Source organism: Oncorhynchus masou, unplaced genomic scaffold (genome assembly GCF_036934945.1).
Source record: "Oncorhynchus masou masou isolate Uvic2021 unplaced genomic scaffold, UVic_Omas_1.1 unplaced_scaffold_743, whole genome shotgun sequence".
NCBI classification, from domain to species: domain Eukaryota; kingdom Metazoa; phylum Chordata; class Actinopteri; order Salmoniformes; family Salmonidae; genus Oncorhynchus; species Oncorhynchus masou.
In genome coordinates, this window is record NW_027013887.1 from 128,341 (window position 1) to 139,803 (window position 11,463).

Here is an 11,463-nt window from a genome sequence, read left to right on the forward strand (position 1 = left end):
TCTTACACAAATGCTTGATTTGCTACGGTTCAAAAGCATATTTTGAAAATCTGAGATGACAGTGTTGTTAAGAAAAGGCTAAGCTTGAGAGCAGGCATATTATTTTCATTTCATTTGCGATTTTCAGAAATCGTTAACATTGCGTTATGCTAATGAGCCTGAGGCTGTATTCACGAACCCGGATCCGGGATGGGTAGTATCAACAGGTTAAACAGAACACTGAAGCAAAAATGACAAATTGAATAAAAGAAACCGCAACAGTCCTGTCAGCTACTAAACACTAAACAGAAAACAACTACCCACAAAACATAGGAGGGAAAAAGCTACCTAAGTATTGTTCCCAATCAGAGACAACGATAGTCAGCTGTCCCTGATTGAGAACCATACCCGGACAAAACAAAGAAATACAAAACATAGAAAAAGAACATAGAACGGCCACCCCAAATCACACCCTGACCAAACCAAAATAGAGACATAAAAAACTCTCTATGTTCAGGGCGTGGCGTGAGGTTTAATGTAACCCAACACCATCGCCTTATGTGAACTCAAACTGGTGCTACTGAGAGGAGAGAGACACTCCTGATATGCGTGTTGATTGATTTTCCCGTAAAAGAGAGAAGGGTCCTGACAGCTGAGATGAACTGAATCCCTGCTATCGGGACCAAGATAAGCAAGGCTGTCTTTGCCTTTCTGAAATTACAAATGGAATGGTTATGAAATACAAGACATCGTACAGAGAGAAGAGCAGACCATGACTACTCCAGAGTGCACAGGTCTGCTTTGACACACCATCACATCACAGAGTATACCAACAACCCCGCAAAACCACAACTACAACAGAGCAACATGCAGTCGTGTAAAGTACTTAAAACCTCTTACCCCCCCTACTTTTTTCAATTTCCGCCTGAAGACATACCCAAATCGAACTGCCTGTAGCTCAGGCAAAGAACCAAGGATATGCATATTCTTGATTTCATTTGAAAGAAAACACTATGACGTCTGTGTAAATGTGAATTGAATGTAGGAGAATATAACACAATAGATCTGGTTTAGATAATACAATGAAATTTTTATTTTTTCATTTTTATTTTTGTATCATCATCTTTAAAATGAACAAGATAAAACAAACATTCAGATAGGATGATGGGGGCAATTCCAGTGAACAACATACGAGGCCAATAGTACTTGTGCAAAGTTTCAGAGTGATAACTTCCAAAATGAGTGTGCTACATGACATTTATCATGAAGTCACTCGGGTGTCCCACACAAGTAGCCCAAATGTACCCAAGTGGCCAAATTGGTGAAGTTATACATTTTGAATGGAATAACTATATGCAAAATACCAAAATGGTATTCTAACACAACCCCCCAAAAATGGAGAAAAAACATGAAAAAATATATATAGACATTTACAAAACAACACTTTCAATATTTGGAAGACCCTCAGTCCTCTACACAATATTGTGCTGCTGATGCCAGGTGCCATAGCAGTCTCTTTCTGCTGTAAAGCAGAGGGTCACCAAGCTTGTGGAGCAGGTGATGGGGACTTAATTTAGCAAAGAACACAGCGACGCCTCCATGCTGTGCCCTTTTAGCCCTGAGGCACATCCATGCCTGCTGAAATACATTTGAGCAGATGAACACCACTTGTGGCAGGATCTGTATGAACCAGCTTCAGTGGGGGATGGACACCTTGGCACTGGGGGCCCCCATTCGGAGTCAGTGTCACTGTGAATTTTTTTTTCAGTTAGAATAGTTTCACATATGAGCCCTGTATCAACAGGTATAATATATATATATATATATATATATATATATATATATATATATATATATATATATATATATATATATATATATATATAGAGAGAGAGAGAGAGCGTACAGGGAATATAAGGTTGAATACATTATTATGACGTGCTAGATCTACTGTCTCTTTTATATTATGACATTATTGCTAGGTCTACTGTCTTTAATATATTACAACAGACCAGCTGTATCTACTGTCTCCATTTCACTTTGGCCATTGTTGTGGGCCTGCCTTCCCCTCAACAGCCTCCAATAGGCTATTTCATGTGGGGTTGGGGTGGGGCGGCAGACACACGCATCTCACATTTCATTACATTACATTTGTATATATTGCTAGTCAAAAAAATTCAATCACAAATAATATTTTATATTTTTAATTTTCAAACAACGGCATTAGTATGAGAAGAACTTACCAGTCCAAAACGATGCCCTCTCCGTTCAAAAAATATTCCTTCATTTGGGAATCGCTAAATGAGTCGTCCTGCAACAATCTCTGTCTCACATTCCCGATCAATTTCTTCTAATATTGTGTGTATATCTGTATATCTAGACTTAGATTTAGCTTTGACTTAGTCGCCATACTGATTGATATATAAACAGCTGAAGATGCACTTTACCAAAACAACACACTGGTCATCCCTACTGCATCTGATGTAGAGAACTCACTAAACACAAATGCTTTACTTGTAAATTGTGTTGGAGTGTGCCCCTGGCTGTCCGTAAATTTAAAAAAACTAGAAAATCTTGTCATCTGGTTTCCTTAAAAATAACACATTTGAAATTATTCATACTTTTAATTATGATACTTAAAGTACATGTAAAACCAAATAGTTTTAGACTTTTACTCAAATAATATTTTACTGGGTGACTTTCACTTGAGTGAATTTTCTATTAAGGTATCTTTACTTTTACTCAAGTATGACAATTGGGTACTTTTTCCACAACAGGCTACCTGTAACTACCTGTACTATCCAGAGCCGAATGTCACTACTGATGCTGCTCAGCAGTGGCTGAACATACGCAACATGCCCAGCATGCACAGAGTGCAGGAGAGAGGGCCATGATCATCTAAAACCTAGACCTACAATATAGTCTAACAGAGCTGAAGACTATGTCTAATGGTGTATGCTGGTAAACCATGAGAGATGTCTGAAATAAGGTGAAATAAATGTTCTAATAGAACATTCCCATAGAGAAATGAACTTGATCGCCAACAACGGATCGCCATTGTGGGTGTTTAGCAAGCCAACGCATGTTAGGTAAAGCTACTGTAGCGTCACCAGCCAATCCAACGCATGCTAGGTAAAGCTACTGTAGCGTCACCAGCCAATCCAACGCATGCTAGGTAAAGCTACTGTAGCGTCACCAGCCAATCCAACGCATGCTAGGTAAAGCTACTGTAGCGTCACCAGCCAATCCAACGCATGCTAGGTAAAGCTACTGTAGCGTCACCAGCCAATCCTACGCATGCTAGGTAAAGCTACTGTAGCATCACCAGCCAATCCAACGCATGCTAGGTAAAGCTACTGTAGCATCACCAGCCAATCTAATGCATGCTAGGTAAAGCTACTGCATAGCGTCACCAGCCAATCCAACGCATGCTAGGTAAAGCTACTGTAGCGTCACCAGCCAATCCAACGCATGCTAGGTAAAGCTACTGTAGCGTCACCAGCCAATCCAACGCATGCTAGGTAAAGCTACTGTAGCGTCACCAGCCAATCCAACGCATGCTAGGTAAAGCTACTGTAGCATCACCAGCCAATCTAATGCATGCTAGGTAAAGCTACTGTAGCGTCACCAGCCAATCCAACGCATGCTAGGTAAAGCTACTGTAGCATCACCAGCCAATCTAATGCATGCTAGGTAAAGCTACTGTAAAGCGTCACCAGCCAATCCAACGCATGCTAGGTAAAGCTACTGTAGCATCACCAGCCAATCTAATGCATGCTAGGTAAAGCTACTGTAGCGTCACCAGCCAATCCAACGCATGCTAGGTAAAGCTACTGTAGCGTCACCAGCCAATCCAACGCATATAATGTAAAGCTATTGTAGCATCACCAGCCAATCCAAAGCATGCTAGGTAAAGCTACTGTAGCATCACCAGCCAATCCAACGCATGCTAGGTAAAGCTACTGTAGCATCACCAGCCAATTCAATGTTACTATAAGCTATAAAAGCCTTGATTGGTCATTGCATAGAGATACAGCGCTAGCTCCCCCACTAAGGTGCAAGGTGAAGACTTGAAATCTGAGGGGGAAAAAATAGTTAAGGTTAGCAGTAGTAATCAAATAATATATGCTTACTGATGGAAAGACCCAGTAATGTTGAGCCTGAGACACACTGATGACATACCAGTTGAAAAAGATATCTCACTGCTCAACTGCTGGACAGAGCAGATAGCGCCCCCTGACCATTTGGCCCATCAAAATGGTGGTAGATATGAGTCACGCTCAGCTAAAATGACTGTAGCAGAGTGAGCCGCGTCAGGGTTAAAAAATACCTGGATGTACACTATGTTCAAGCACGCATAATAACATACGTACCTAGTATCCCCCTTTCACTTTCCTACTATCCTAATATTGTATACTACTAAAAATCCCTAACTCGATGCTTCATGATCGCTATGGCAAATAAAATTTGATTTGATTTGATGGTGAGAATGAAAGATGACCAACTATTTCACAACTGTTAGTTTACCCAGTAAGGAACAATCTGCCGAGATGACAATCTCACCACTATTAGATACTAGCAAAAGGGATCAGCCAGAGAAGCGACCACTTAGTGTAAAAGACAGCTATGGATGACAGTAACCTGAGAACCATGCAATAAGATCAGATAGTACTATAAATCCCACAGGGGGGAAATTGATTGCACCAGCCAATCATACATCACGATACTCAATAAAACACCAGACATGAATGTAATGCCTCATTGGGTAAGAAACATCCTGTTTGCACCTGGGTAAAAATAATCTGTCTGCCTTCGTACTGCGATGCTTCCCGGCAGATGCAATGGAAGCGGTGGCTTCTATGTCACCACGAGCTCGCCTTGTCGTGACGATGAGCAGATGATACAAGACATAAAAGCCGATGCATGAATTAACATGTGCATCACCTTGACAGTGTGATGAATGCAGATCCTAAACATGCATGTGTTCAAGTAAAAACAATCCCCGCAGCCGTGATCCAATACTGTGAGGAGGCCATGATCTAATACTGTGAGGAGGCCATGATGCGATACTGTGAGGAGGCCATGATGCAATACTGTGAGGAGGCCATGATGCAATACTGTGAGGAGGCCATGATCCAATACTGTGAGGAGGCCATGATGCAATACTGTGAGGAGGCCATGATGCAATACTGTGAGGAGGCCATGATGCAATACTGTGAGGAGGCCATGATGCAATACTGTGAGGAGGCCATGATGCAATACTGTGAGGAGGCCATGATGCAATACTGTGAGGAGGACATGATGCGATACTGTGAGGAGGCCATGATGCAATACTGTGAGGAGGCCATGGTGCGATACTGTGAGGAGGCCATGATGCAATACTGTGAGGAGGCCATGGTGCGATACTGTGAGGAGGCCATGGTGCGATACTGTGAGGAGGCCATGATGCAATACTGTGAGGAGGCCATGATGCAATACTGTGAGGAGGCCATGATCCAATACTGTGAGGAGGCCATGATGCAATACTGTGAGGAGGCCATGATCCAATACTGTGAGGAGGCCATGATGCGATACTGTGAGGAGGCCATGATGCGATACTGTGAGGAGATAATGAAGCAAAGAAATCAGCTAACACCTGAATGCATTAAAGTTGCAGCATGTGATGCATGAAGAACTAGAAAGTAAGACATGAACGTCTTGAAATGCAACCAGAGTTAAAACATGACGAGATTGAAGAGCTCTCTACAATACATACACTACAATACATACACTACAAATTATTGTTGTCTATCGACAATGATAAGGTAACGGGGTCTTACAACATTGATGAGGAAGATAGATGATGATATTGCCACTCCTATTTGTCAAATCATCAATGTCAGCCTACTTGAAAGTGTGTGCCCTGAGGCCTGAAGGAAGCAAAAGTCAATCCACTTCCTAAGAATAGTAAAAGCCCCTTTACTGTCCCAAATAGCTGACCAATCAGCCTGGTACCAAGCCTCGTAAACTTTTGAAAATAAATGGCGTTTGACCAGATACAATGCTATTTCACAGTAAACAAATTGACAACAACCATTCAGCACGCTTATAGGGAAGGATATTCAACAAGCGCAGCATATACACACATTATTGATGATTGGCTGACATAATTTGATGATACAATGATTGTGGGGCTGTTTTGTTCGACTTCAGTGCTGCTTTTGACATTATCGATCATAGTCTGCTGCTGCAAGAGAAATGTGTTATGTCTTTACACCTCCTGCTATATTGTGGATAAAGAGTTACCTGTCTAACAGAACACAGAGGGTGTTCTTTAATGGAAGCCTCTCCAACATAATCCAGGTAGAATCAGGAATTCCCCAGGGCAGCTGTCTAAGCTCCCTACTTTTTTCAATCTTTACTAATGACATCCCACTGGTTTTGAGAAAAGTATATTTAAAAATCTAAAAAGCATTGTATTTGGGACAAATCATTCACTAAATCCTTAACCTTAACTAAATATTCAGTGGTGTAATTACTTAAGTAAAAAATACTTGAAGGTACTGCTTAAGTTGTTTTTTGGTATCTGTACATTACTTTACTATTTACATTTTTGACAACTTTTACTTATACGTCACTACAAGGCAAGTCAGTTAAGAACAAATTCTTATTTACAACGACGGTCTACACCGGCCAAACCAGGATGACGCTGGGCCAATTGTGCACCGACCTATGGGACTCCCGATCACGGCCAGTTGTAATACAGCCTGGAATCGAACCAGGGTGTCTGTCTGTAGTGATGAAGTCAATCTCTCCTCCACTTTGAGCCAGGAGAGATTGATGTGCATATGATAATCTCAAGCTCTCTGTGTACATCTAAGGACCAGCCGTGCTGTCCTGACCTTGGCAAATTGCAATTTTCCCTCTTTGTGGCACCTGACCACACGACTGAACAGTAGTCCAGGTGAGACAAAACTAATGGATGTAGGATCTGCCTTTTTGATAGTGCTGTTAAGAAGAAAAAGCAGCGCTTTATTATGGTCAGACTCCTCTGAAAAATGGCTAATAATCATCCTAACCTACAGCTGCAGATAATGATAAAGTAAATATAACTAAATGACTGAATAATACCGTAAAATGTGCACTACCGTTCAAAAGTTTGGGGTCACTTAGAAATGTCTTTGTTTTATAAAATAAAGCACATTTTTTATCCATTAAAATCACATCAAATTGATCAGAAATACAGTGTAGGCCTGCATGACTGAGTCGACTCTTCACTGTTGACGTCGAGACTGGTGTTTTACCGGTACAATTTCATGAAGCTGCCAGTTGAGGACTTCTGAAGTGTCTGTTTCTCAAAATAGACACTCTAATGTACTTGTCCTCTTGCTCAGTTGTGCACTGGGGTCTCCCACTCCTCTCTTTATTCTGGTTAGAGCCAGTTTGCGCTGTTCTGTGAAGGGAGTAGTACACAGCGTGATATGAGATCTTCAGTTTCATGGCATTTTCTCATATGGAAAAGCCGTCATTTCTCAGAACAAGAATAGACTGATGAGTTTTAGAAGAAAGTCTTTGTTTCTGACCATTTTGAGCCTGTAATCGAAACCCACAAATGCTGATGCTCCAGATACTCAACTAGTCTAAAGAGGTCCAGTTTTATTGCTTCTTTAATCAGGACAACAGTTTTCAGCTGTGCAAACACAATTGCTAAATAGTTTTCTAATGATCAATTTGCCTTTTAAATGATAAACTTGAACTATCTTGACATTCCGTTAAAATCTGTCATTTCCAGCTACAATAGTCATTTACAACAATAACAATGTCAACACGGTATTTCTGATCAATTTGATGTTATTTTAATGGACAAAAAATTTGCTTTTCTTTCAAAAACAAGGACAATTCTACGTGATCCCAAACTTATGTACTGTAGTGTATGTCAATAGGGTGACTCATTGCAACAGTATGCACTAATGAGATCGCAGATACCCTGGTAACTCAGACCAGCACACTCATTCAGACAGGTCAGTTAGTGAATGTCTTCTGGACAGGTCAGTTAGTGAATGTCAACCAGACAGGTCAGTTAGTGAATGTTACCCAGACAGGTCAGTTAGTGAATGTCTTCTGGACTGGTCAGTTAGTAAATGTCAACCAGACAGGTCAGTTAGTGAATGTTTTCTGGACAGTTCAGTTAGTGAATGTTACCCAGACAGGTCAGTTAGTGAATGTCACCCAGACAGGTCAGTTAGTGAATGTCACCCAGACAGGTCAGTTAGTGAATGTTAGCCAGACAGGTCAGTTAGCGAATGTTACCTAGACAGGTCAGTTAGTGAATGTCACCCGGACTGGTCAGTTAGTGAATGTCACACAGACAGGTCAGTTAGTGAATGTCTTCTGGACAGGTCAGTTAGTGAATGTTACCCAGACAGGTCAGTTAGTGAATGTTACCCAGACAGGTCAGTTAGTGAATGTCACCCAGACAAGTCAGTTAGTGAATGTCACCCAGACAGGTCAGTTAGTGAATGTTACCCAGACAAGTCAGTTAGTGAATGTCACACAGACAGGTCAGTTAGTGAATGTCTTCTGGACAGGTCAGTTAGTGAATGTCACCCAGACAGGTCAGTTAGTGAATGTTACCCAGACAGGTCAGTTAGTGAATGTTACCCAGACAGGTCAGTTAATGAATGTCACCCAGACAGGTCAGTTAGTGAATGTCACCCATACAGGTCAGTTAGTGAATGTCACACAGACAGGTCAGTTAGTGAATGTCACACAGACAGGTCAGTTAGTGAATGTCTTCTGGACAGGTCAGTTAGTGAATGTTACCCAGACAGGTCAGTTAGTGAATGTTTTCTGGACAGATCAGTTAGTGAATGTTTTCTGGACAGGTCAGTTAGTGAATGTTACCCAGACAGGTCATTTAGTGAATGTCCCCCAGACAGGTCAGTTAGTGAATGTCGCACAGACAGGTCAGTTAGTGAATGTCACCCATACAGGTCAGTTAGTGAATGTCACACAGACAGGTCAGTTAGTGAATGTCACACAGACAGGTCAGTTAGTGAATGTTTTCTGGACAGATCAGTTAGTGAATGTTTTCTGGACAGGTCAGTTAGTGAATGTCACCCAGACAGGTCAGTTAGTGAATGTCTTCTGGACAGGTCAGTTAGTGAATGTTACCCAGACAGGTCAGTTAGTGAATGTCACCCAGACAGGTCAGTTAATGAATGTTACCCAGACAGGTCAGGTAGTGAATGTCATCCAGACAGGTCAGTTAGTGAATGTTACCCAGACAGATCAGTTAGTGAATGTCTTCTGGACAGGTCAGTTAGTGAATGTTACCCAGACAGGTCAGTTAGTGAATGTCACCCAGACAGGTCAGTTAATGAATGTTACCCAGACAGGTCAGGTAGTGAATGTCACCCAGACAGGTCAGTTAGTGAATGTTACCCAGACAGGTCAGTTAGTGAATGTCAACCAGACAGGTCAGTTAGTGAATGTTTTCTGGACAGGTCAGTTAGTGAATGTTACCCAGACAGGTCAGTTAGTGAATGTCACCCAGACAGGTCAGTTAATGAATGTTACCCAGACAGGTCAGTTAGTGAATGTCACCCAGACAGGTCAGTTAGTGAATGTTACCCAGACAGGTCAGTTAGTGAATGTCAACCAGACAGGTCAGTTAGTGAATGTCTTCTGGACAGGTCAGTTAGTGAATGTAACCCAGACAGGTCAGTTAGTGAATGTCACACAGACAGGTCAGTTAGTGAATGTCTTCTGGACAGGTCAGTAAGTGAATGTCACACAGACAGGTCAGTTAGTGAATGTTTTCTGGACAGATCAGTTAGTGAATGTTTTCTGGACAGGTCAGTTAGTGAATGTCACCCAGACAGGTCAGTTAGTGAATGTCTTCTGGACAGGTTAGTTAGTGAATGTTACCCAGACAGGTCAGTTAGTGAATGTTTTCTGGACAGGTTAGTTAGTGAATGTTTTCTAGACAGGTCAGTTAGTGAATGTCACCCAGACAGGTCAGTTAGTGAATGTCACCCATACAGGTCAGTTAGTGAATGTTACACAGACAGGTCAGTTAGTGAATGTCTTCTGGACAGATCAGTTAGTGAATGTTACCCTGATAGGTCAGTTTTTGAATGTTACCCAGACAGGTCAGTTAGTGAATGTTTTCTGGACAGGTCAGTTAGTGAATGTCTTCTGGACAGGTCAGTTAGTGAATGTTACCCTGATAGGTCAGTTTTTGAATGTTACCCAGACAGGTCAGTTAGTGAATGTTTTCTGGACAGGTCAGTTAGTGAATGTCTTCTGGACAGGTCAGTTAGTGAATGTTACCCTGATAGGTCAGTTTTTGAATGTTACCCAGACAGGTCAGTTAGTGAATGTTTTCTGGACAGGTCAGTTAGTGAATGTCTTCTGGACAGTTCTGTTAGTGAATGTCTTCTGGACAGGTCAGTTAGTGAATGTCACACAGACAGGTCAGTTAGTGAATGTTTTCTGGACAGGTCAGTTAGTGAATGTCACCCAGATAGGTCAGTTAGTGAATGTTTTCTGGACAGGTCAGTTAGTGATTGTCTTCTGGACAGGTCAGTTAGTGAATGACTTATGGACAGGTCAGTTAGTGAATGTCTTTTGGACAGGTCAGTTAGTGAATGTTACCCATACAGGTCAGTTAGTGAATGTCTTCTGGACAGGTCAGCTAGTGAATGTTACCCAGACAGGTCAGTTAGTGAATGTCTTCTGGACAGGTCAGCTAGTGAATGTCCCCCAGACAGGTCAGTTAGTGAATGTCTTCTGGACAGGTCAGTTAGTGAATGTCCCCAGACAGGTCAGTTAGTGAATGTGTTTCCAGCTAAACTTTTCATCAGGGTTCCAGACAATAACCCTAAGTCAGATCATTTGTACAAAATATAAAGTGTGACTGCCGGCGCAAGTCACACTAAGTAATGTGACTCGGATGTAAATTGTCTCATTGATTGTGTGCCTTGCTTGTCTTGTGAACAGTAATGGCTACTATCAATAGATAATCAGCCGCATAGAGACCTAAACATGTCATCAAGAAAACATTACTACTCACTGTATATCAACATATAGTCTGGATCACTAGCCTAGCATTGGCTACTTCTTCCTTGTATGAACAGGGATGGTTCTCCTTGAGGGTTGTATGTTGACCAAGAGCACAGACTCTGCCCTAAAGCTGACATTGTGAACAACCATACAATAGATTACTCTTGAAACTAATTCTACGTAGCTAGCTAGCTAACTAGTCGTTTGTAGCAGACTATTGACTGAAAATAGTAGTCAGTAGAGCAGCAACATGGTTGATCGTCGCAATCAATGACGTCCCTGCAGAAGCCTAAACATTGCAGAGTGAGCATATTGAACGACGCAAGCAAGGTTCAACAAAGATGTTGAGGATTCCAAAAGAAAGTTCATATCAGAAACAACAAGCTTAGGGTGTGTTGGATTCTGGCTTGAAATATACTGATTCCTGTCACCATATTA